Source organism: Scylla paramamosain, chromosome 13, assembly GCF_035594125.1.
Source record: "Scylla paramamosain isolate STU-SP2022 chromosome 13, ASM3559412v1, whole genome shotgun sequence".
In the NCBI taxonomy this organism is placed as follows: Eukaryota; Metazoa; Arthropoda; class Malacostraca; order Decapoda; family Portunidae; genus Scylla; species Scylla paramamosain.
The window spans coordinates 9,079,304-9,085,000 of record NC_087163.1 but is presented as its reverse complement, the minus strand read 5'-3'; the positions used below and the strand labels follow the sequence as shown (position 1 = coordinate 9,085,000).

The 5,697-nt window shown below is 41.0% G+C and overlaps 1 protein-coding gene across 1 annotated transcript in view; it reads right to left on the bottom strand.

The window, feature by feature from the left end:
* LOC135106411 (filaggrin-like) overlaps positions 1-5,178 on the bottom strand; it is a 44,176-nt gene extending 38,998 nt beyond the window's left edge. Inside the window, exon 1 of the mRNA XM_064015408.1 lies at positions 5,111-5,178. The gene's annotated coding sequence lies outside the window, so the exon portion shown is untranslated. The remainder of the gene's footprint in view (positions 1-5,110) is intronic.
* Between the last annotated feature and the right edge of the window lie 519 nt (positions 5,179-5,697).

Genomic DNA, 5,697 nt, shown 5'->3' with positions numbered 1-5,697 from the left:
CTCTCTCTCTCTCTCTCTCTCTCTCTCTCTCTCTCTCTCTCTCTCTCTCTCTCTTATGCTACTTATATATCTTGCGTGTATGTATGTATGTATTTATGTATGTATGTTTGTATGTACGTATGTATGTATGTTCCTTATTCCTTCCTTCTTTCCTTCCTTCCTTTCTTCATGCTTTTTTCATTCATCCATCCATCCATTCATCCTTATTTCTTTCCATCTTTCCTTCCTTTCTTCCTGTTTTCTTTTCATCTATCTATCCACCCATTCATCCTTCCTTCCTTCCTTCCTTCATTCATTCAATCCTTCTTTCCTTCCTTCCTTCCTCCCTTCCTTCCTCCCATTTCATCCTTCATTCAATCAATTAGTCACTCACTCATTCAGTTACTACTTCCTAATTATTTCATATTCTTCAAAAATTTTCATTCACATTATCAAGTCAATTTCACCATAACGGAAGCAACTATTTTTTGCAATTGTATTTTTTATCTGTTGCCGTGTGGGTTTTTATCGTCCTAACAAGTGAGAGCGAAAGGTATGCCGGCAAGATGATAGGAATCAGTAGTCCATGAAATTGATATAAGATAAAGGAAAGCAAGAGAATCATTGGAGCTTTCTATCATAACATAGTACTGAATGCACAATAGTCGCTTATTGGAATGGTAAATAATATTTGCTGCTTATTATCTTCAGAAATAGATGCGGAAATAAGAAATTTGTGGAGAGAGAGAGAGAGAGAGAGAGAGAATTATAACCTAACAAAATAATGCTGAAGAGGAAATAACAAAACAACAATAAAAAGAATAAAGTAGATAAAAAGCACACACACACACACACACACACACACACACACACACAAAAGCAGGCAGTCTCTAGTATCATAAGTAAGCACGTGAAGGGGGAATGCATACACAAAGAACAGGGTGTGCTGGTGTAGTATCGAGTCAGGGCACACAGGTGAAGGTACTATAATGACCGCCGCGGGGCAGATTGCGTCATTGTGCTCTGCAGGTGAGAGGTGAAGGTAGGCGTGAGGAAGAGAAAGAGGAAGAGGAGGAGGAGGAGGAGGAGGAGGAGGAGGAGGAGGAGGAGGAGAAGGGGGAGGAGTAGGAGCAGGTGGTGGGCGGAGATGCACTACCACTGAGAAGGAGGGAAAGGAGGGCAAAGGCAGGGAAATATGGGAATGGGAGATGCAAGGAATACGAAAAGGAGCTTGAGGTGTGGGGAGAGAAACCACAAGGAGCACAACGAAAAACAAATGGAGAGCAATCAGTACTCGACTTGCTACCCCTTACGAGACAATAATTCGTATTGTGAAAAGCTTTCATCTCTCATACCGGTTATTTCACAAAAAGCATAGATGATTAAACGGGTTTTCATAGGTGTTTTTGCTGATTGGTGGTGCAGAATCCTTGTTAAATTATGAAATTATGAAAACACACCTGAAACCCCCCCATAACTTAATTTATAACCTGTTAAAAGTAGTTGAAATAAAAGATCGAAAAGTTTAAGAATACAGGTCTAGTATATAGTAATAAACTATACAACCTAAACTGGGATGTGAAGGGAAGTGAGAAAAATATATTTAGGAAGACATGAGGGAACACAGGTAAGGGAAACACAGATAAATTTACACACCTGTACGGGGAGACAGAGAGACAACAAGGCCAGTGTGAAGAGGGAAGAAAATATTTACATAACTAAAGAAAGTTTAGAAAGAAGTCACTGAAGAAAAGATAGTCATGGAGGGGGGCTGGGGGGCAGATAAATTAGAAACGATGTAAAGAGAAGAGATAACGAAGAAAAGAGGATTAAGTGAGGAAAAGGAATGAGCAATGATGTATAGAATGAGATAACAGAAGAGAAATGGAAGAGAAAGATATAGAGAAGAGAGTAACGGAAAAGGAAAGAGAGTCAAGAGGAGAGAAAAAAATGAGAAAAGAGATAATGAAATAAGGAAAGAAGGAAATAGAAGAAAATATATGAGAAAAAATATCGTGAAAGAGATAACAAAAGAAAGATTCATAGAGAGAAAGAGAGAGAGAAAAAAGAAACAATGGAGAAAAAGGAGAGTAGAAAAGGAACGAGAATCAAGGAGAGAAAAGAAACGAAAATACAGAGATAAAGATAAAGAAATAGTAGGAGAATAGCAGGAGAATAACAGGAGATATTCAAGGTGAAAAGTGGAAAAAAAATAAAAGTAACCGATACAATAGCAGATAACTGGAAAAAAAGTCAAATAGAAGCTGAACATATAAGGCATTTTTAAGAGAGAAATAAAAAAAAAGAAGAAAAGCAAGAAAGCCATGTGGAGAGAAAGGCAGGCTGGGGTGGGAGAGAGGAAATGACGGGTCGTGGTAGGAGAAAGGATAGTTTATGAAGGAAAGGAAGGCACCTGCGGAGAAAGGGCGAGCTGTGGAAGAAGTATGCTGGGAGAGAAAGGGAGAAAGGAAGGGTCAAGGTCTGCAGGATAATGTAAGGGGGAAGAGTAGGTCAGAGAGAGAGAGAGAGAGAGAGAGAGAGAGAGAGAGAGAGAGAGAGAGAGAGAGAGAGAGAGAGAGAGAGAGAGAGAGAGAGAGAGAGAGAGAGAGAGAGAGAGAGAGAGAGAGAGAGAGAGAGAGAGAGAGAGAGAGAGAGGGAGGGAGGGAGGGAGAGAGAGAGAGAGAGAGAGAGAGAGAGAGAGAGAGAGAGAGAGAGAGAGAGAGAGAGAGAGAGAGAGAGAGAGAGAGAGAGAGAGAGAGAGAGAGAGAGAGAGAGAGAGAGAGAGAGAGAATAGAAAGTAAAAAAAAAAATGGAAAGGAAGAGCAGCCAGGGGAAGCGATAAGATCAGGCAAAGGGAGTGTTATTAGCTCAGAATGATCCCAGCATCCTATCATCACCTGGGGAAGAACAAGTGTGAGTCGATTAGCAAGCTTTTTTGTCCCGATACCTCCCTTTAATCATTACTTAATCAATAGTGGCTGGACCGGTGTTGCTAGGTACTGTTACTGGGCGTTCAGGTATGTATTACTGATGGGGGCAGGTGCAATGATCCCTCCTCGTACAGGTATTTGATGCAGGTAAAGATGGAGGGTTAATTTGGATACCTGTCGTCTCACTTGCTTAATTAATTTTTGTCATCGTGTTTATTTATTTATTATTTTTTTCTTTTTTAATGTTAAGGATGTCCATATTTATCTCTCTCATTTCTTATTTCTCCTTCTTTTGTGATTTTTTTTAGTGCTAAGGATAATTATTTAGCTTCATTCCTTCATTTCTTTTCTTTTCATTTTGTTAAATATTTTTTACTTTTCTTATTTCATTTTTCTCTTTTCTCGTTTTCTTTATGTAAATACTGGCCATTGTAACTTCGTCATTTATTTTTTATTTATTTATTTTTTCTTATTATCAAAGCTGCCCTTTTCTCCGCTTTCGTTTCTTCTTTCCTATTCTGACAATTCTGACAGTTAAGTGGGAGAGACTCTACTGAGGCAGCTCGGGGTGGTCAGTGCACGGGTCAGCATTATGACAGAAGTGAAGGAAGCAAGCACCACACACAAGACGGGGGATTACCGTACTTACATACATTGCCGAAAAATATCGTGTGTGCCCAAAACGCTACTCGGTTTTATAGAATGCGATAAAGCTACATTAAATTAAAGGACACTCTGAGGTTGATTTAATTCTACAAATATGGAATAAAGTAGACATAAAAAACGAACATATAACAGACCTCGTCTTGCCACCAGACAGAAAACAACCTTGACCGAAAGAGGTTGTAACAGACCATTTGATTGTCACGAGATAATTGTTCTATAATCTATATAAAAAAAAAGAAACACACCTGTTGTTAGCTGGTATTTGTTTGGTATGTTTCAATTAGGCCTAAACCTTCTTCTTACACGAGATAATTGGAGTGGAGAGAAGACCGCAGGGAAGACGTGATTCAGGTACCATCACAACACACACTTTTACTCCTCCTCCTCCTCCTCCTCCTCCTCCTCCTTTGTGCCGCCTCAGAGCATCGGAACGTGAGTGCATCTCATCTTGTCACCACACGTGCAAGCAAAATATTTACTCGCCTTGTCTTTTCATCTTGTTCAGATTTTCTCTTTCTAGTGAAGTCTAGCCAGCTTTTGTTACATTTGTTTTGCTGTTTACACACAGAGAGAGAGAGAGAGAGAGAGAGAGAGAGAGAGAGAGAGAGAGAGAGAGAGAGAGAGAGAGAGAGAGAGAGAGAGAGAGAGAGAGTATTCGTGAATGTCGTATAATCTTTTTTCATGTACACTTTGAACATTTCGTACAGGTGTCCTCTAGATCACACCAAAGCTGCGAGCACAAGGAGCTACTGCTATATAAACTGTCAGTGCTTTCTTGATTGCAGCAGTGAACGGGAATACTAATGACGGAGAACAGTCCTGAGGAACGAGAGGGATTCCTGTAGTGGTTGGGCTTCACTGCGAGATGTACCCCGCAAAGATTACTATCGAAGGTGCGTTGTAGTCATCGCCTTACAACATTCATGAACAGTCAGTTTCGCATAGTTACTTAAAAAAAAAAAGGGTTCGTGAGGCTTGATGGATAGTCATGATATAATGACCAGAATGTTATTGTAAGAAAAGGAAAGTGGACAGACGGTAATGGTACATGATCGGCCTCTTCGTGGCACATTCTTGGCATATGACTTGACATGACCCTCGCTTTCTCCAACACTGTTGTGTTTTCATCACCAAAATTGTCAGAAAGGGAAAGGCATCACGGGAAAAGGTGAAATTCCTCTTCAGGTGAACTTTGAGAGTTTAGCGAGTGATGTAGAAATATGTAAATTTTGGTTTCGAAGGTTATACTACATGTCATAATATATATATATATATATATATATATATATATATATATATATATATATATATATATATATATATATATATATATATATATATATATATATATATATATATATATATATATATATATATATATATATATATATATATATATATATATATATATATATATATATATATATATACAATACAAATGCACACACATAGAGTATATCCCTGGGCCCCCACAGCCTGGCACATGACACCCACTGCTATGAACACTGAGCAATACCTTCCCCAGCGTCACCTACCGGGAACTCGACCGATCCAGTCAGCGGGAGTGGAAAAGAAAGTGCGCACAGCCCCACTCACACCTCGTGGCTCACTGCTGGCCCGCGAGGCACTCACTGCCTTATGTACTTTCTCCACTCCGCCATCTTGAATAGAACGGAGGGCATCACGGTTGCCGCGCAACACTATTCATTCCAAGTTCTTGGGTGAGTCACCTGACCAGTTGTGCTGGTGAAGGTAACTTTGGTATTGCCTGGCCTGCGCCTCGGACATTTTTCCGTCCAGCCTACGTGACGCTCCGGGGCTGGCGCCTCCCACACCTCACGACGCCCTCACGAGGTGATGTCCTGACCTCCCGTCCCAGTTGACCCTCGGTGTGGCCTGGCAGGGAAATTCAGCTTCCATACATGACCCACAGTGACCCCGCTACACCACCCCGGCACCCTTTCTTTCTTGGAGGAAGATGAGCGTGTGAAAGTGAACTGGTCCAGGAGGGGTCATAGCAGCCCCTCCATGGCCACTCGGGCTTGACCCCTCACCCAGGTGCCGACTGGGTTGGGGATCACCCGGCAGGCCTCTCCAGCACTGTGATTGGCGGAGAAAGTAA